Genomic DNA, 22,154 nt, shown 5'->3' on the forward strand with positions numbered 1-22,154 from the left:
CGCAGAAGGCCACAACTGACGCGACTGAGCCTGTTACCGAGGTTGATAGCGGCTGAACGGTATACCGTGGGAGGACGGCGAGGAGCCCACACATGCTTATGGGGCGGGAGGAAGCCCCGGGTAAGTATTGATTCTTCTTATTAACTCAGCTCTGGTTTACTTGAAGCTGAAAGTCAAACATTTTAAGGAGTGATTACTGGAGAGAAACAAACAAAACACAAAAGTATGTGAAACCAGCATGAACATACATCTGCGCTTACAGTAGCTTAAATAGCTTTGCTTTTGGTCAGGTGTGCTTTAAGTTGGGGCATCAGGAAGGGGTTTGTGTTTAAAGGATACCTGAGGTGACATGTGACATGATGAGTATGTGTATGTACAGTGCCTAGCACATAAATAACTATGCTGTGTTCCTTTTTTTTTCTCTGCCTGAAAGAGTTAAACATCAGGTAAGTAAGTGGAAGTTCCTATCTGAGTCTTGACTGGGTCAGACTACAATGTGACCCTCACTAATAAGAAATTACAACTTCTGAGAGCACGAAAGAGATAAAATGGGGTCAATAGATTATAGATTTTAGCTCTGGCATACTTCAATGAATGTGTCACTGAGCAAAAACAATAAAACAGTAAAAAACTAATAAGTAGATTCAAATATAAAATAAAACTGTGGAATATCTTAAAAAGACATTTTAGGAGAAAGAGGATAGATACAATTGTTTATTTAATTCGTTTATTTTCACCTCGGGTGTCCTTTAAGGACAACTGACATGAGAGGGATATGGAGGCTGCCATATTTATCTCCATTTAAACAATACCAGTTGCCTGGCATCCACCTGATCTTTCACGCAGCAGTAGAATCACACACCTAAAACAAGTATGGTACAAATGCAGTCAAACTTAAGTCAAACATCTGATCTGCATGCTTGTTCATGGTCTATGACTAAAAGTAATGGAGACAGAGGATCAGCAGGACAGCCAAGCAATGTGCATGCTTAAAACAGGGGTTCTCAAACTGGGTGTTGTGGCAAGCTGGTGCGCCTCAGCATTCATCCACATCCTTTGGGTATTGCCATAAGATAATGCAACTGCACATTGATATACAATGGGTGATCACTTGGAGGTGGGATGCTGCCTAACGGGCGTCGATGACTACTTGGAGGGGAAACATCACCTAATAAGCATCACTAGCTACTTGAAAGGAAGGAAATGCAGCCTAGTGAGCATCACTAGCTTTTCAGAGGGGGGATGTTACATGCTTCCTAATTGGGGGTTATCACTGACTACTTGGAGGGGGAATGCTACATGCTTCCTAATTGGGGGTTATCACTGACTACTTGGAGGGGGGATGATGCCTAAAAATCATCACTAGCTACTTGGAGGGGGAATGCTACATGCTACCTAATTTAAAGCGGACCCAAACCAAACATTTTTTTTATGCAAAATATTTAGTTGCACCACTCTGACACATACAAAGATAAATAAACACTCCTTCAAACCTATGATTATTTCAGTGCATGCTTTTCACCCTTCTCTTTTCACAACTAGGGTCATACAGGTGGCAGCCATTAGCAATTCCTCCTTTGCTGGACACCATCTACTCCACCAGTTTGCCGGATTATGTGCCGGCAATATGAAAGGAAGGGAGGGGTTCCTCCAATAAATGTAAAATATTTTATATTTGTCATCTTGCAGCTGAAAAAAGGCTGCTATTTATTATTATAATTTAGAAAATAGATTTTATTTCTGAAATCTTGTATTTTTAATGAGTCCACTATAAGGCGGGGCGGTGGGGGTTATCATTGACTACTTGGAGGGTATGATGATGTCTATTAATCATCAATAGCTACTTGGAGGGGGGGGGACACGCCTATTTAAAGTCATCCCAGCATTTCAGTAGTTGTTTTTATCCAGGGGTGCCTTGGACAATTTTCAAAGCCATCAAGGCACCCTCACCTCAGTTTGACAACCATTGGTTTAAAAGGAAACAAATATGGCAGTCTCCATAGTCCTCTCAGGTCAGTTGTACTTTAAATATTTAGTTGAATGACTATTAATTTAGATGAAAACGATGTTGGATAGTCCAGGAACAAAATCATTAGCAAACACATAGCTGATATCCCGTCCTCCCGTGCCATATTCAGATATACCACTATTGGCAATAGCGAAATGCCCTTTACACTTCAGCATTGTTCTCTTCACTGTCTCACAACATAAGGCTGCAAATGTTGCTGTAATGCAAAGATGGCAAGACCAGCAAATATAGTTCTTAGCTTGTAAATCATTCTACAGTTTAAAAAGGGCTTGCTTTAAAATAGCTTCAATTAAGTAAGATATGACAGCCATGCATCATAATTGGGGGCATAAATATCAATTTAATGTGCACTTCCAAGTTCATACAGTTCAATCAGATATACCATTTGTGTCTCACTGTGTGTAAGCTATCCAGATAATGATATATAATTCTGCCCAAACATCAAGGCAGAGATGCATCAGTATGCAGTAGGCATGTGCTTCACTGTCAAGGGGAGACAAAGATATAGTCATTTTAATGAAATATTATCCTAAAATGTGAGGTGCAAATTATAAGATAAACAAAAAAATGGCAGGAAATAGGAATGCTGCAAAGAGGGAAATGACACACACAAGCAAGGGTCAATTAAAAAAAAGGAACCACACACTTTATTTAGCGCAGCTGTGACTGTTTTTACAATTCCTAAATGGCCATATTCAAATAAATCATTTCTTTCCTATGTCCACTAAACCCTGCTTTTCTACCTGTACAACATAAGCTATTGCCAGGAATGGGGATTTTTGGCAATGGCTACATTTTAGAACCAGGCTATTGGCACAAGATGAGAGCCGGTAGTACAGAGACTGGATTGCTATGCCTGCAAGCCACATCCCACACAGAGGGAAACTTTAACCCTTGTCTACATAATCCCTTTACATTTACCAAAATCACTCTTTTTGTTGAAAATATTGTGTAGCCTTCTCTCAAATGTGGAGACAAAGCTGTGATAATAAAGCTAGTTCTCTACAGTTACCTATTCAAATTCACATCTGCGATGACAAACAATGGCTGGACAGTGATAGTTTGAATTTACATATGATGGTTTAGCAATGTTGAAGTCTTTTGTGTTTACAGTTGCAATAATGCAATAACATTTGTAAAGTGCTTTTCTCTCATAGGACTCAATGTGCATAGAAATGTCTCAGATCAATACATGGTTGCAGGCTGTACTGTATTACAGAGGAAGTAGTCAGGTGTTCATAAATACCAGACTAAACGGGTGGCTTTTCAGTGTCGACTTAAATGCTTCCTGCTTCCAGAGCTGGAGAAGTCCTGATTGGGTGTGGAAGAGAGTTCCAAAGTGTAGGGGTAGCATGACAGAAGGCTCTGTCTCCAGAGGTTTTGAGGTGGACTTTAGAGGTGACCAAGTTATGATATCCTTTTGATCTAAGATTTTTTTAAATTTAATTTTTATTGAAGAAGTTTAAACAACCTAATAGAGTTTTGTAGTTGGTTGAGAACATAGCGTCAACATTTTAACAGGAATTGAGCTTAAATGCCCCTATATAGTAATTAGAACGGTAGCAAACATACCCTGAAGCCAATCAATAAATAGAAGAAGAGGTGCACAAAACCATAAGCCCAGGTCACTCCGAAGTGCTCCAAGCCAAATACAGTTCCAGCAGGTCAGGGCAGTGAAAAGGCACAAAGCGGCTGGGCACATCCAGTAAAAACAGGCATTTATTATGGGCAGCACGGTGGCGTAGTGGTTAGCGCTCTCGCCTTGCAGCGCTGGGTCCCTGGTTCGAATCCCAGCCAGGGCACTATCTGCAAAGAGTTTGTATGTTCTCTCCGTGTCTGCGTGGGTTTCCTCCGGGCACTCCGGTTTCCTCCCACACTCCAAAAAACATACGGATAAGTTAATTGGCTCCCCCTAAAAAGAATTGGCCCTAGACTACAGTACTTACACTACATAATATAAACATATAGCAATGGTAGGGATTAGATTGTGAGCTCCTTTGAGGGACAGTTAGTGACAAGATCTATATATATATATATATATATATATATACACTGTACAGCACTGCGTAATATGTCAGCGCTATATAAATAATAATAATAATAATAATTGTATATCCATTAAAAAACAATGCATAAGACCGGAGCAATAGTCAGTCAGGAGAGAGGGTGACAAGCATGAAAAAAACGTCTACAGCTGTTTCGCACTCTGCTCGGAGCGCTTCATCAGGTCCTGATGAAGCGCTCCGTGCAGAGTGCAAAACAGCTGTAGACGTTTTTTTCATGCTTGTCACCAGGGGTCGAGTCCTGCGTGGACGCGAGTGAACAGCGTTCACCCACTTTTTCTTCAGAGTGAACGCCGTCCACCCTGGCTTGTGTGGAGGGAGCAGAGCAGAGAAGGCGAGCTATGGGGACAGTGGGGATGGGCGGACATCTCCCCCCCATCCCTTACCTTTGTGCTCCCCTTCCTGCCTCTCCCCTCCAGCGTTGTTAAGTGTCGGGCCCGGCAGCGAAAGTGGGCGGAGACTTTCCGCCTTCTTCCAGCCACAAGGGACGCTCCGCTCTGTGTGCGGCTAGAAGACCAGACTAGCCGCACACAGAGCGGAGCGTCCCTTGCGTCTGGAACGAGGTAAGTCTCCGCCCACTTTCGCCGCCGGCCCGACACTTAACAACGCTGGAGGGGAGAGAGGCAGGAAGGGGAGCACAAAGGTGAGGGATGGGGGGGGGGAGATGTCCGCCCATCCCCACTGTCCCCATAGCTCGCCTTCTCTGCTCTGCTCCCTCCGGGTGGGGGGCTGGGGGCACACCTGGGTAACCTGGGCACATATACCCCTGCCTACATATACTGGGGACATATACACCTGCCTACCTATACTGGGGACATGTACACCTGCCTACCCATACTGGGGACATATACACCTGCCTACATATACTGGGGACATATACACTTGCCTACATATACTGGGGACATATACACCTGCCTACATATACTGGGGACATATACCCCTGCCTACATATACTGGGGACATATACACCTGCCTACATATACTGGGGACATATACACCTGCCTACATATACTGGACACATATACCCCTGCCTACATATACTGGGGACATATACACCTGCCCACATATACTGGGGACATATACGCCTGCCTACAAATACTGGGGACATATACCCCTGGCTACCTGGGCACATATACCCCTGCCTACATATACTGGGGACATATACCCCTGCCTACATATACTGGGGACATATACACCTGCCTACATATACTGGGGACATATACCCCTGCCTACATATACTGGGGACATATACCCCTGGCTACCTGGGCACATATACCCCTGCCTACATATACTGGGGACATATACACCTGCCTACATATACTGGGCACATATACCCCTGCCTACATATACTGGGCATATATACCCCTGCCTACATATACTGGGCATATATACCCCTGCCTACATATACTGGGCATATATACCCCTGGCTACATATACTGGGCATATATACCCCTGGCAACATATACTGGGCATATATACCCCTGGCAACATATACTGGGCATATATACCCCTGGCAACATATACTGGGCATATATACCCCTGGCTACATATACTGGGCATATATACCCCTGGTGACATATACTGGGCATATATACCCCTGGCTACATATACTGGGCACATATACCCCTGGCTATATATACTGGGCACATATAACCCCTGGCTATATATACTGGGCACATATACCCCTGACTACATATACTGGGGACATATCCCACTGGCTACATATACTGGGTACATATACCCCTGTCTACATATACTAGGCAACTATACCTCTGGCTACATATACTGGGGACTAGGGATGCTCAAATTCGGCTTCGGGAGATATCCGGATTTTTGCTATCCGGATATCTCCCAGTAATGCTGTGCGGGCTGGTCAAGCTTACCTCTCTGACGTCTTCTTCGGTCGTCCCTCGGCGCCTCCCACGATGCGCTCCATGCGCGTCACGTGATTACAAACACTTCCTCCTTCAACCCGGAAGGAGGAAGTGTTTGTAATCAGGTGACCGCCGCTTGGAGCGCATCGTGGGAGGCGCTGAGGGACGACCGAAGAAGACGTCAGAGAGGTAAGCTTGACCCCCCCGCCCAGCCCGCACAGCATTACTGGGAGATATCCGGATAGCAAAAATCCGGATATCTCCCGAAGCCGAATTTAAGCATCCCTACTGGGGACACCTATAGACCTGGCTACCTGGGAGTACCTATTTTGGGGGAACTGCTGTCAGATTATCTGCATTTTTGTGGAACCGCTGTTATGTATTTTGGGTAACAGCTGCCAGATTATGTGTATGTTAGGGGAACGGCTGCTGCCAGATTACGTGTATTTTGGGGAACTGCTGCCAGATTGTGTATGTTTGGGGGACCACTACTGCCAGATTATATGTCCTTTGGGTGTTACGTGTATTTTGGGTGATCCGCTGCCAGGTTTCGCGTATTTTGGGGAACTGCTTCCAAATTATGTGTATGTTGGTGGAACTGCTGCTGCCACATTGTCTATTTTGGGGGAACCACTTCCATATTATCTGTATTTTGAAGGAACTTCTACCAGATTATGTGTCTTTTTGGTGAAATGCTGTCAGATTACATCTATTTTTGGGGGATACACTACGGCAGAGCTCAAACTTCCTCGGCAGACCTTTTACATCACTGCTAAGGTCATGTATATTTAGCCCCACCCATGACCACGCCCACGGGGTGCTTGACCATGCCCATTTTTCGGCGCGCCGCAGGAATTCTCCGAGTGAGTCCACTCACTTCTTTTCCCAGGACTAGACCCCTGCTTGTCACCCTCTCTCCTGACTGACTATTGCTCCGGTCTTATGCATTGTTTTTTAATGGATATACAATAAATGCCAGTTTTTACTGGATGTGCCCAGCCGCTTTGTGCCTTTTCACTGCGCAAACATACCCTGAAGCTTTTATATGTTAGAGAAAAGAAAAAAGAAACTTAAAAAAAAAAAAAAAACTTTAAAACACTGGGCAAAGGAGGAGTTGCATTTTGTACTACTATGAACTTTTGATCTAATATTGTGGCGGGTGTGATGCAGTTGCAACAAGTCCTTCAGGTATCTGGGGCCAAGACTGTGCAAAGATTTGAATGTCAATAAGCTAATCTTAACCAAAAGTCTCAATTTTATTGGTAGCCAGTGGAGCAAGTAAAGGGTTGGTGTTATGTGGCAATGGCGGCGTTGGCTAGTTAACAGCCTTGCAGCGGCATTCTGTACTAATTGCAGGTGGTGCAAGGCTTTTGTTTGAAAGGCCTGTGTAGAGATTATATTATAATAAGAATCATGTTATAGGCTGAGGCTTCCAGGTAACGTACATGTGGTTCCAGCAGTGGCTATTTGGGCACAAGGAGAAGCTGGGAGAAGGCTCTCCCTGGGACAGACAATGAAAGGGAATATATTACAAACATATTCCCCTACTGATTGCCTAATTTGTCCCTTTGAAGGAGTAATTCGGGATTTGTCTATTGCCGGCACCCAAATTACAGTGATTTAATGAGAAATTGCCCCTGTGCCGCCATAGCCATAACTTACATTACAGTCTATAGCAGCGACCAAATCAGGCGTTACATGATACCATGCAGGCACCGAGATAGCATGACTCATCCCGTGTAATCTCTGCAAGTGTATATGCTAAATGACCAAACATGGTAAACTTCTCATCCCTTTAGTCTCGTATTTCTCTTCATTATTACTGCATTTAGCACTGGCCACAGGCTTCCATCTACCTAGGTACTTACCTTATCTTTTTTTATTATTTCACCTTGAATTCACCTTAAAATAAAAGGTATTGGCAATCATTCAGCTTTTAAGGATACATCCGGCAAAAATCTGTTATAAAAATTCTTACCTATTGCTGTCAGTTCTGTCCAGCAGGGATAGATCGTGTCCCGCCCTCTCAGTATTTGCTCTATCCAGTCTAGGCGGGTCCTGTGAATTGGAAGTATTCAATCCACACCTGCACAGTCTAAATTTGGGATTGGCCGCAAGCAGGTGCAGTTTGTTTCCTCAATGTTCGCTTGCACATGCGCAGTTAATATTTCCGTACGAACTGTACGAACTGTACAAACTGCACCTGCATGTGGCTATTCCCGGATTCAAACTGCTCAGGCAGGAGGTTGAATACTTCCAGTTTACAGCCTCTGACCTCCGAGATCAGGACACAGACCGGACCGAATAGAATAAATACGGAGCATCTCAGGGGGGAAAGGAGGATGCGATCCATTCCTGCTGGACAGGACGGACAGCCATAGGTATGTGTTTTTATACAACATTTTTGCCGTATTTATCCTTTAAGTGAATAAGAAAGATCACTGCTAAATACACATATATTCTCTTTGTGCCCCTAAAAGCCAGACACACACACCCAGAAGCACTATTGTATAGCGAGCCTATAACTTATACATTTTACAGAGCCTTACTTCTCGAACATGCATACAAGGTTTCAGAGCTTTAGCTCCTCATCTCTGCAGGGCATGGATTAATATACAGTAGCTTTATGAGGTGAGACTTTGGATCAAGTAGTACAGACTAGTATCGAGACAGCTCATGATGACCCAAAACCACTGGGGAAGTAAAAGTGGTTCAAAGAAACTGAAAAATACTTACTAAAAAAGTTATGCTTAATATAAATGTATCTTCTTAAAGCAGAAAGTATTAGCAATCATTCAGATTACCATAAGCTATCTTATCTTAATATGTGCTGTGTAATTATAACACATGGATCGAATTAGCAGTTTCAATTAGTGGCTACAAACTTAGTGGCAGAAGCGGAGTGATTTAGCAGCGGTTGGACTGAATTAGTGGTTTCAATTAGAGGCTATTGACTTAACGGTGGTAAAAACATGATTTGGCAGTGGTAGGAGCAATGGCTAGGGGGGAAGCTAGTGTTGTGACCTGACTTTGCCTGCCTAATGTCTGCCATGACATTTGGCTTCTAGCCATCCAACAAGACCTCTGCCAGCTCTGCAATCAGCCTGTTCATCAAATTTGTCCTCTCCACACCGCGGTGTCTTCCCTGTTCTCCCTGGGCCAGAAACGTGTAGCCAGGGATGCTCACCGGATACTCTCACGAGTAATCACGAGTGATTACTCGTGATTCAAATGAGGTTTAATTGGCGCAGGTGTGTGGCGGGCATACAAGGGGTTATTTACCCATAATTCCGCCATCCACCCTGCATTCCAAACAGCTTGCACGCGTCCTATTGGTCGTGTTGCAAGCCTCACACCAGTGCACTTCCTCCTTCCGGCTTGCAAATTTGGTGATTGTAGTATGTATGGGTGCTATTAACTGCTAAAGTCAGCATTCTCGTTCATCCCTAGTGATGACTGCATCAGTTGCCTGGAGCATAAATCTCCGTAGCAATGGGTGGGCATCATTTGATGGTAAAGCAACATGAATAGTTGCATGTGCCCACCAACTCGCTGCCCTTTTACGAATAGTGAATTTGCACTTGAGATTTCTCCTGAGTAGTGAATGACCTCCTACAGTTGATTTAAAAGGCCAGGTTTTTACCAGTGAGTGACAAGTGGGTGGGACTTAGATCAAATCACAAGCTTTATTCTCTTGGGGCTCAGTTTCCATAGCAACCTCTTTTTTATTATCTACACTATTCACTTTACTGGTACATAACCTTCACTGAGCACTTTCAGTATTTAAAAATGAGCTGAAAATGAATCAATATTACAACCCGAGACACTTAAATATATTGGTTCAATAACAACATGTTTTTGAACAATTTTGCTCTCCAGAAAGTTATGCAGATTTGCATGAATATTTAATCATCTGTTCATTTACAAAAGTGATTTTAATACACACATTATGCACATTCGCTGCTCGTAGATTATTCATGATAAAACAAAGAAGCTGAGAGACATCAGGTCTTTAGTGAGGAGTTACTAATAGCTGCAACTGATACTGGCCAAGCCTTCAGCCCTCTAATGTGTATCTTTGTGTGTGGCAAGGGCTCCCTCTAACCCCAATTTTAAAATGATGTGTTGTATTTGTTTAGAAAAGTCTCTTTGATTATCTTCCCTGTTTTCTTCCCTACTGACAGGTTGTTGATGTGCTTTGTTTAATATTCTAATACAGGCATGTCCAAAGTCCGGCCCAAGGGCCAAATGCGGCCCACCAAGCCTTCTCTGGTGGCCCCTGAAACACTCTACAGTTGTTAAAGTGAATGTTTACCAACTTAAAAATAAAAAAGTCAGATACTCACCTAAGGAGAGGAAAGGCTCGGTCTTAATGAGCTTTGCCTCTCCTCTCCCGGTGCCCGTTCCCACGCAGGATCCCCCGTGGCAGTATTCGACCAGTTCAGTCAAATACTGCCACTTCCGCAGCCGAAGGAAGCTTTCGGAAACCTTCGGAAGCACTCGGGCTCCCGAAGACGGGCCGATCCATACTACGCATGCGCGAGCGCCCTCTATGACGCACTCACGAGTGCGTAGTATGGAGCGGCCCGTCTTCGGAAGCCCGAGTGCTCCCGAAGACCTCCGAAGTCCCTGCGGCGGCGGACGCGAACGGGTGAGCCAGTGCAGCACTGAGGGCACCGGGAGAGGAGAGGGAAGGCTCATTAGGACCGAGCCTTCCCTCTCCTTAGGTGAGTATCTGACTTTTTTATTTATAAATTGGTAAACACTGGCTTTAAGTCCATGTGGCCTGCAGGCCATAGCTGGGGTGCCACATGCAGGGGCAACCTTCACCTTGTATGGCCATGCTGCCACCCCCTTTGCTCGCCTTTAGTTTATCAGCATGACAGCCACCACTGTAGCAGTAGCAGCCACTGATTAGAAGCTGCCACTATGCCAGCAGCAGTAATATCCACTGATTAGCAGCTGCCACTGTGCCAGTAGCAGCTACTGATTAGCAGCTGACACTATGCCAGCAGCAGTAAAATCAACTGATTAGCAGCTGCCACTGTGCCAGTAGCAGTGGCAGCCACTGATTAGCAGCTGCCACTACGCCAGCAGCAGTAACATTCTCTGATTAGCAGCTGCCACTACGCCAGCAGCAGTAACATTCTCTGATTAGCTGCTGCCACTATGCCAGCAGCAGTAATACCCATTGATTAGCAGCTGCCACTGTGCCAGTAGCAGCCACTTATTAGCAGCTGCCACTATACAGGCGGCAGTAACATTCACAGATTAGCAGCTTCCACTATGCCAGCAGTAGTAACATCCACTGATTAGCAGGTGCCACTATGCCAGCAGCAGTAACATCCACTGATTAGCAGCTGCCACTTTGCCAGTAGCAGCTGCCACTATGCCAGCAGCAGTAACATCCACTGATTAGCGGCTGCCACTATGCCAGCTGCAGTAACATCCACTGATTAGCAGCTGCCACTGTGCCAGTAGCAGTAACATCCACTCATTAGCAGCTGCCACTGTGCCAGTAGCACTATGTCTGCATATTGCAAGGGACATGCTAACTGCGCACGGTATATGGGTTATTTCCATGGCAATGTATTTTTTGACAAAATGTTGCAGGCATTGACTATCATTCATAAATCATTCCCGTATGCGGTAATGCTGAAAACAGCTGACTTTACCGACCACTTAGCAAAATGTGAATTCATAAAAGCTGTTTCCGCATGAAAAGCTGATATTCCCAAGCAGAGCAGTAAATTAACGCCTTGTGCAGTGATTATATAAACACATGTCACTAAAAGTCAATTCATAAAGATTAGAGCAGGCGGTATTGGGACGGAGAATACTGCTTGCTTTAAAGAGGCGATAAGCATGTGGATAACAGCAATGTTAATGGAAACAGACCTCCCAGGCAGCAGCAGTGAGAGCAGAACAAAAAAGACTTTCCAGAATACCCAGGCTGTGTTTTTTAACCTCTTGGGTACCTGATTTCAGTCAGATAAATTTCACATCAGAAAGCCTGCATGTGTAACATTTTTTTTAAGTTCCTCTAAGCTGTGACAAATAAATAGATTGTTTAGAAAGACTATTACACAGATTCAGTGCAGATTCAGGGCAAAGAGAGGCAGTTTTAAAAAAAAAAGGAAGTTGGGGCTGCCTCTTTTACTGTAATGCTGTCTCTGCACAGAGAAGTTCTTGTATATCAGATCAGATCTGCACAGAGAAATGTAACAACTCAGCCAGCTTCTCGTGTTACCACAAGCCTTAGTTCGGCAAAATACCAAACTTCTATTGCAAGTGTAAACATTTTTTATGAATTAGCACACAGAAGTCTAAAATACAGAATGCGGTATTTTCCCGACAAGATTTTTCTACCGAACACACTTTTATGAATGATAGCCATAGTGTACCAAATAGCAATCAGCAAAATTGTATTTAATCTCACTAGTTCAGCTACCTAGCACTCTCAAGAATGGTGATATGGCTCTTGGCCTAAAAAGTTTGGATACCCCTGTTTTAAAGGATACCACAGTCGAAAAAAAAGTTTGCAGCAGTGTGTGGGGGGTTAATATTACATACCATTAGCCAGTCCTGCCCCCTCCGTCTGCCGCCGTTAGTCTGCTATAAGTCCCGGTGCCCAGCGACTTGATTGACCCCCACCCGGACATACTGCGCCCTGTGCGTGTGCACTCCATTACACTTAGCGTCACATGCTAATCATGTGACGCTAAGTGTAATGGAGCGCACACGCAGCACAGGGGAGGCAGAGGAATGAACGTGCTTCTGAGCCGATCGCTATGCGCCAGCCAGAAGTGAAGAGGGGAGGACATACTGCGTGCACAGGGCGCAGTATGTCTGGGTGGGGGGATCAATCAAGGCACCGGGACTTATAGCAGACTAACGGCGGCAAACGGAGGGGGCAGGACTGGCTAATGGTATGTAATTTTAACCCCCCACACACTGCTGCAAACTTTTTTTCGATTGTGGTATCCTTTAAAGAATGCTTTCTGGTCATCTGGGGCAACAAGCTATTATTGGGGCTGGCATGGTAGAAACAAATCTCCTGTAGAGTTCTACCATATATACTCACATATAAGCCAAATGTTTGGGACAAATAAAGTGTCCCAAAAGTGGGGGAGTCGGCTTATATGCGAGTCGTGTGTGGGGTGTGGGGGTATAATTACTTTTCCTCATTCCTGGCAGCTTCTCCTGCGCAGCTCTGCTTGCTAGATGAACAGGTTTCACTTCCTTTTCATCATGGGGAGCTACTTCCTGTTTCCCTTGCAGTTCCGTTCTCAGCCACTAGATGTCAGGAGCGAGTACAAAACGGCAAGGGAGACGGGAAGATGGCTGGCCACAGACCAGAAGACACTGAAGCCGGGATTTAGTAAGTGCAGAGCTGCAAGGGAGATGGGAAGATGGCCGACGAGGAGAGGTATGTACGCTTCACAACACACTGCACCATATACACTCTTTACATACTCTGCATAATCAATCATATGCACTCTGCATAATCATACACATGCACTCGGCATAATCATACATATGCACTCTGCAAGCATGTTTCACATTGTATCACATTCACCACATACAGGGGGGAGGCACTCTGCCTATATACAGGGGGTAGACTAATGGGAGACATAATGGGGTCAGCTTATCCACAGGTGACACATTATTAGGGCGTTTCAGTGACAATAGTTGAGGGGGCCAGCTTATACACGGGATGGCTTATACACGCGTATATATGATACATATTTTCTTTGAGTTAATTAGAAATTTTTAAGGTTTTGTTCATTAGCATTAGCATGCATGCATTCAGGGTATAGAAGCTTGGCCTGAGGTGTAGCTCACAATTAGCAGCAAATATGTCGCTTCTGTGAACGGGTTGCTTATGGGATGGAATTTTTGAGATGATTTATTAACCAGTTCAGCCTTCAGTGATTTTTTCACCTTATGCATCTGAGCAATTTTCACCTCCCATTATTTCGTCCATAACTTTATCACTACTTTTCACAATGAATTGATCTATAGCTTGTTTTTTATGCCATCAATTAGGCTTTCTTTGGGTGATACATTTTGCTAAGAATTATTTTTTTCTAAATGCATTTTACCAGGAATATTAAAAAAAATGTATCACAATGTATGGTGCCAATATTTCATTTGGAAATAAAGGTGCATTTTTTCAGTTTTGCGTCCATCCCTATTTACAAGCTTATAATTTAAAAAATAATAGTAATAGACCCTCTTCACATGCATATTAAAAAAGTTCAGACCCTTAGGTAACCATTTATGTTTTGTTTGTTTGTTTTTTAATTGTAATTTTTTTTTTATTGAAAATTTTATTCAGGTAATTTTTGGTGTGAGGAGTAAACAGTTAATTTTAAATGTAATAAATTGTGTTTATTTACTAAAAAAAATTATGTAGATGTAGTTTTACTATTAGGCCACAAGATGGCCACAGTAAATTTTTTATTTTTAATCCTGTAAGCGAGCGCTCTCACTTCCAGGAAGTATAGGGAGGACTGGAAACTTTTTTTTCTTTAGAAAGATTGCGGCTTCTCAAAGAAGCTGTCGGTCTTTCTACTGGGGACTTAGATCAATGCATGGGAACTATGTTGCCATTCATTGATCTCCGGGCTAACGCGTGGCGGCATGGGAGCTTGTGATCACGTGTGAGAGCACGCAGCAGCGCACAGCAGCAGCCTTTTGGACGTAGTAGCAATCTCCAACAGGCCAAAGTAGTTAAAGAGAACCCGAGGCGGGGTTCTGACAATGCAATCCACGTACAGAGGCTGGGTCTGCCTATACTGCCCAGCCTCTGTTGCTATTTCAATCCCCCCTAAGTTGCCCCTGCGCTCTGCAATCCCCCATAAATCACAGCCGCGCTGTGCGGGCTGTGTTTACCTCTGTATTGTCAGTCACGGCTCTCTCCCCCACCTCCTGCATAGCTCCGGTCCCCTCCCGCGTCCCTTCCCTCCAATCAGCAGGGAGGGAAGGGACGCGGGCGGGGACCGAAGCTATGCAGGAGGCGGAAGGAGCAGCAGACTGATAGTACAGAGGTAAACACAGCCTGCTGTGACACGCTGCGTGGCAGCAGCACGGCTGTGATTTATGGGTGATCGCAGAGCGCAGGGAGGGCTTAGGGGGGATCTGGATAGCAACAGAGGCTGGGCTGTATAGGCAGACCCCGCCTCTATATGCGGATTTAATTGTCAGAACCCCACCTCGGGTTCTCTTTAAGGTTGGCGCCATGAAAACTGGACCAAACATGATACAGCATCGGAGAGCAACTAGAATCCATTTTCTTTTACCAGCTTAATCTTGACTGTCAGCAATTGTTCAAATGTTAGTTCTGAGACCCACTAGCAGCACATAATGTGTGTGATCTCACTTGAGGGATGTGATTTTTAATAAATCCCCTGTGAGAATCCGCTTAGCTGCCTGTGCAGGCAGCTTTTTGACCATTGTTTGGGTTTGCATGCTGCAGGACTCTGGAAAGAAGAGTTTCTGTCAGTTTTGCAGCTTGTGCTTGCTGAGGGATTTGCATACGTTGTCATGCAAATTGCCTGGCCACATTCATTGGAGGCGTGTACTATAAGTACTATGTGTTTCACACAATGCTTTGCTGTACATAAGGAGTCTTCCAGTGAAACACTCTGGAGAGTGTCAGCCTTACTCTCTGTTTGAAGATCAGCTTAGAGTAATTCCTGGAAAACTGCACTAGGCAGGTTTCCTTAGTGCAGTTAGGATTGCTTATCTGTTTGTTTGTTCTGTTGCCATTGTCCTGTCCCAACGGTGGTCGACAGGAAATGGTTCTGATCTCTGTTCTTGGAGTATAGCTGGTGCAGCGGTTGCTACCAGCTATCTCTTCTGATCTGTCTCCTTGGATTGTGCTAGCCACTTTTCGCTAGCGCTGTGGATCCTTCTGTTCTGTCTCCTGGGATCGCGCTAGCCACTTTTCGCTAGCGCTGTGGATCCTTCTGTTCTGTCTCCTGGGATCGCGCTAGCCACTTTTTGCTAGCGCTGTGGATCCTTCTGTTCTTTCTCCTTGGATCGCGCTAGCCGCTTTTCGCTAGCGCTGTGGATCCTTCTGTTCTGTCTCCTGGAATCGCGCTAGCCACTTTCCGCTAGTGCTGTGGATCCTTCTGTTCTGCTACTCTGTACCTGGATCACGCTAGCCACTTTCGCTAGTACTGTGGATTCTATCTCTCGCTTGTCCCTGTTTTCGTGTGTCTGTCTTGTCTGCTACGATCGCTTGATGGAGGCTCGGTGAGGTAACCGTTAAAGGGACACTTAAGTCAAACAAAAAAAAAGAGTTTTACTCACCTGGGGCTTCCAATAGCCCCCTGCAGCTGTCCGGTGCCCTCACCGTGTCCCTCCGATCCTCCTGGCCCCGCCGGCAGCCACTTCCTGTTTCGGTGACAGGAGCTGACAGGCTGGGGACGCGAGTGATTCTTCGCATTCCTGGCTACAATAGCGCCATCTATGCTGCTATAGCATACAGTGGAGGAAATAATTATTTGACCCCTCACTGATTTTGTAAGTTTGTCCAATGACAAAGAAATGAAAAGTCTCAGAACAGTATCATTTCAATGGTAGGTTTATTTTAACAGTGGCAGATAGCACATCAAAAGGAAAATCGAAAAAATAACCTTAAATAAAAGATAGCAACTGATTTGCATTTCATTGAGTGAAATAAGTTTTTGAACTCCTACCAACCATTAAGAGTTCTGTCTCCCACAGAGTGGTTAGACACTTCTACTCAATTAGTCACCCTCATTAGGACACCTGTCTTAACTAGTCACCTGTATAAAAGACACCTGTCCACAGAATCAATCAATCAAGCAGACTCCAAACTCTCCAACATGGGAAAGACCAAAGAGCTGTCCAAGGATGTCAGAGACAAAATTGTAGACCTGCACAAGGCTGGAATGGGCTACAAAACCATTAGCAAGAAGCTGGGAGAGAAGGTGACAACTGTTGGTGCGATTGTTCGAAAATGGGAGGAGCACAAAATGACCATCAATCGACCTCGCTCTGAAGCTCCACGCAAGATCTCACCTCGTGGGGTGTCAATGGTTCTGAGAAAGGTGAAAAAGCATCCTAGAACTACACGGGAGGAGTTAGTGAATGACCTCAAATTAGCAGGGACCACAGTCACCAAGAAAACCATTGGAAACACATTACACCGCAATGGATTAAAATCCTGCAGGGCTCGCAAGGTCCCCCTGCTCAAGAAGGCACATGTGCAGGCCCCTCTGAAGTTTGCCAATGAACACCTGAATGATTCTGTGAGTGACTGGGAGAAGGTGCTGTGGTCTGATGAGACCAAAATAGAGCTCTTTGGCATTAACTCAACTCGCTGTGTTTGGAGGAAGAAAAATGCTGCCTATGACCCCCAAAACACCGTCCCCACCGTCAAGCATGGGGGTGGAAACATTTTGCTTTGGGGGTGTTTTTCTGCTAAGGGCACAGGACAACTTAATCGCATTAACGGGAAAATGGACGGAGCCATGTATCGTGAAATCCTGAACGACAACCTCCTTCCCTCTGCCAGGAAACTGAAAATGGGTTGTGGATGGGTGTTCCAGCACGACAATGACCCAAAACATACAGCAAAGGCAACAAAGGAGTGGCTCAAGAAGAAGCACATTAAGGTCATGGAGTGGCCTAGTCAGTCTCCGGACCTTAATCCAATAGAAAACCTATGGAGGGAGCTCAAGCTCAGAGTTGCACAGAGACAGCCTCGAAACCTTAGGGATTTAGAGATGATCTGCAAAGAGGAGTGGACCAACATTCCTCCTAAAATGTGTGCAAACTTGGTCATCAATTACAAGAAACGTTTGACCTCTGTGCTTGCAAACAAGGGTTTTTCCACTAAGTATTAAGTCTTTTATTGTTAGAGGGTTCAAAAACTTATTTCACTCAATGAAATGCAAATCAGTTGCTATCTTTTATTTAAGGTTATTTTTTCGATTTTCTTTTTGATGTGCTATCTGCCATTGTTAAAATAAACCTACCATTGAAATGATACTGTTCTGAGACTTTTCATTTCTTTGTCATTGGACAAACTTACAAAATCAGTGAGGGGTCAAATAATTATTTCCTCCACTGTATATCATATACCATATAGCAGCATAGAGGGTGCTAATGTGTCTAGGAACACGAAGAATCACTCGTGTCCCCAGCCTGTCAGCTCCTGTCACCGAAACAGGAAGTGGCTGCCGGCGGGGCCAGGAGGATCGGAGGGAGGCGGCGAGGGTACCGGACAGCTGCAGGGGGCTATTGGAAGCCCTAGGTGAGTAAAACTCATTTTTTTTGTTTGACTTAAGTGTCCCTTTAAGCAAGCGCTCACGTCCTCTGTTTCATGTTTGTCTGTCGATGGTTAGTTAGGCGTGCTTGTCTCTATTGTGCTTATTAAGTGGAGACCGCGCATAACCGCGTGCACTGTTGCGAATGAGTGCGCAGTTCACGGTTAGCTAGCATTTGTTATTTTCCACATCTCCTCGTATGATTTGCTGTGCCTTTGCTATCCTCGTATTCTGTTCTGATCTGCCTTGTGTCACGTCTGGCGATCGCACCTCTCACGATCGCGTTTCTGTTTCGTATCTGCTGTTGTGTGTGCGCGGTCGCGGGGTGGCGACTAGATTGGCGCACACACATACAACCTGTCCCTTTGCTCGTTCTCATTCGCAATCCCTTCTCTTGCGATTGCGTTCTGTGCTTCGTACAATTCCTGTCTGGCATTTGTGGAGGTACAGAGGATTGGTTCCTCTGCACTCCCCAGCGCCATCTGCCGACAGGAATTTCCCTCTACGGGTGCGTACCACCTTTTGCTGGGTGCCTGCAATTATACGCTTGTGGAGGATTTCCGCCGTATCAGTGCACGGGTTGTGCGCTGATCACAGAGAAAGTTCCACAATCGTTACATCCACTATAGCATTACATTAGCAAGAGATTTTCAAATCACACTGCTCGTGGGTCCCAGGCCTTACTCTCATTTTCTTTGTACCTGTCTTGTGAAACCTTTGCCAGTAGGTAGGTCATTTTGTCATGCCACAGCATTTTGTCTTCTGTTTATGGGTAATGCATATTGCAGAATACATAGATTTATATTTGTAACAAATGTAATGGTGTGCCAGTGCCCTACAGACACTGGCGCACACTACAGACAGATGCTGGTTTGAAGTCAAAAGGTAGTAACACCAAATATTGACTTGATTTTACTTTTGTTTCCTCGCTTTGCCTTTCGTAAATTGATAACAATAGAGATTCATTATTTATATTTCTGAAAGCATTCTTTGTTTCCAGCATATTTGTCACACAAGCCTAACACTTTTGGACAGTACTGTATACATACAAATATAAATATAAATATATATATATATATATATATATATATATATAGAGAGAGAGAGAGAGAGAGAGAGAGAGAGAGAGAGAGAGAGAGAGAATGAATGAATGAATATGAGAGAGATTTTTGTTTTTGTTACTCTTTCCTTTCCAGACAGTTTAAAACTCTGAATTATTTAGGCCTCTAATTGCTGTAAGGGTCATTACTTTGTTACACGTTTTTCTAGTTGTGGCAGCTATAAAGGCTTTTAAATAGAAAAATCTGTAGGAAATTAGTACAGACATTCTGATATTAACTACTTTACATGTAATAATTCATAAAGTGTTACATTTATTGGCAAGAGCAGTCATCTGCTAGGATCAGGGCTGTGGAGTCAGTACAAAAATCATCCAACTCCTCAGTTTATGAAACCACCGACTCTGACTCCAACTCAGACTCAAGGTACCCAAAATAACTCCAACTCCTCGACTCCGATTCCTTATGGTGGCCATCAATGATCCAATCTTTTTCATCCAGTCTTACCATTTCTTTGTAATATAAGGGAACTGCCTAAATTATCCATTCAATGTATTCACTCAGTTTACCCTTCTACTACATAGATTTGGTAAAATTGGATGAAAAAGATTGGATCATTAGTGGCCACCATTAGTCTAATACTTACCAGGGCTATGGATTTTGTACAAAAATCATCCGACTCCTCAGTTTCTGTAACCACCGACTCCAACTTCGACTCAAAATTGCTCCAACTCCTCGACTATGACTCCAACAGCCCTGGCTAGCATTGATATGATAAGTGTTACTCATGCATGGCTGTATTTGATTAGGCAGCTGTTCCGCTGAACATATAAAAACGTGTCACCAGAACAAAAACCCAAACACAACTGAAATCAATGGCAAACCCAATCTGGGTGGCTGCTGCACATACCTTTGAGGAACATGTTGTATTTAAAAAAAGGTGGTGAAAATGTGTACAGCAGTGGGGAGGGGACATTTAATGTCGTTTCCAGGGCAACATAGGGAAAGATCTTTTAATTTGCAGCTGTGAAAGGGGGTTCCTCAAAAGCTGCAAACTTAGTTACAGAATCTCTTCAAGCCTGTTCTCAGTAAACTCAAAGCAGTGCTCACCACTCTTCAGTGCCTCTTTCTTTCTCTCAAAGAACCTTCTTTCTACTAATGCCTATGCACCTATGCCCCACTGATCCCTAACCCTAACCAACCCCCCACCCATAATGGCTAACCCTCATCGATCCCCCACTGATGCCTAACCCTAAATGACTCCTTACCAATACCTAAGCATAACCTACCTCCCCACAACTATCCCCCTCCCCCCTGCAAACCCACCCTTTTCCACACTCCTGGCTTTACAGAAAAATATTGGGCACTGTCAAAGTTTTGTACCTACTATTAGTAGCCCCAGTTTACAAAGGGGGAGTTTTTTTTTCTATCTGTTACAGATAATAACATGGGTGCCTATGGGGTACCTAAACACATAGATATGAATTTGCCGCAAGGAGACAGTCTATGGCTTATCCTGCTGCTGCACAAATCCTGGCGGCGTTAATTACTATTCCCCCTCTAGGTCCACGTCGAAACTCCTAACCCTAACCTACAAAGCTCTCCACAATCTCTCTCCCTGGTACATATCCTCACTAATTTCCAGATACAAACCCAATCGCAATCTCAGATCTGCACACAATCTTCTGTTGTCCTCCTCTAGAATCACCTCCTCACATTCACGCTTACAAGATTTTGCACGTGCTTCACCCCTCCTCTGGAATGCCCTCCCACAACACATCCATCACTCGCCAACCTTTGTTACCTTTAAACGCTCTCTAAAAAATGAATTTGTTCCGACAAGCATATGCGCTACCTTAGGCCACTTCCCTTCGTCCTAACACCAAATTGCACTCCTACTAGGTATCCTAATTTAAACACACTGCCTTTATATATTTTATCGTATACTACCCCTCCTCTTGTTTCCCCCCCATTCCCTTTAGATTGTAAGCTCGCAAGGGCAGGGCTCTCTCCCTCTTTTGTGTTTTGGAAATCATTATACATTTTATGCATCATGTTACTTATATCACTGTCAATACCAATTCTGTATTTTGTATTCTGTATGCTGTATCATTGTTTGTATTTTGTCACTAATTATGTATCTTGTATATTAGTGTACACCATTGTCTGTATTATGTACCCCATGTTTGTTTCTTACTTTGTACAGCGCCACGGAATATGTTGGTGCTTTATAAATCAATAATAATAATAATTGTGGGGAATTATTTAATTTGGCTTCCAGCTATTCCTGGAGGCTGAATTACAGTGTTTTAAAAGTAACTTCAGCTCCATCTTCTGACGGCGCCAATGTTACTCACTGTGTGTCGCTATAGCTGTAATTCCTATTACGGCCTATGGTGGCACCGGCTGCGTTCAAATCTCCTGCGCTGTTATTACAACGCTCGCACCTAAAGTTTCGCACTGCCTTCGGCATCTAAATCTCCTACTTCCTCCTCAAGTACTCCCAATGGTGCATGTTTTGTAGAAAAACACAAACATTCACAGGTGTGTTAATTAGTGTCTCAGCAAGAGTACATTACTGGGTAATTTATTAATTTACCTTCCATAAAAAATGTAATTTACCTTCCATAAACCACTTCAGCCTACAGCGTCGAAATTCTTAAGCATCCGAGCAATGTTCACCTCCCATTCATTCGCCAATAACTTTATCGTTACTTATCACAATTAATTGATCTATAGCTTGTTTTTTCCGCCACTAATTAGGCTTTCTTTGGGCAGTACATTTTGCTAAGAGCCACTTTACTGTAAACGCATTTTAACAGGAA

General features: G+C 44.2%; 1 long non-coding RNA gene across 1 annotated transcript in view; it reads right to left on the reverse strand.

Moving 5' to 3' along the window:
* Window positions 1-2,432: 2,432 nt before the first annotated feature.
* The window catches only part of LOC137521037 (uncharacterized), a 47,892-nt gene continuing 28,170 nt past the window's right edge, over window positions 2,433-22,154 (reverse strand). The window contains exon 4 of the long non-coding RNA XR_011021999.1: window positions 2,433-2,512. This is a non-coding gene — a long non-coding RNA (uncharacterized lncRNA). The remainder of the gene's footprint in view (window positions 2,513-22,154) is intronic.

This window comes from Hyperolius riggenbachi, chromosome 6, assembly GCF_040937935.1.
Source record: "Hyperolius riggenbachi isolate aHypRig1 chromosome 6, aHypRig1.pri, whole genome shotgun sequence".
NCBI classification, from domain to species: Eukaryota; Metazoa; Chordata; class Amphibia; order Anura; family Hyperoliidae; genus Hyperolius; species Hyperolius riggenbachi.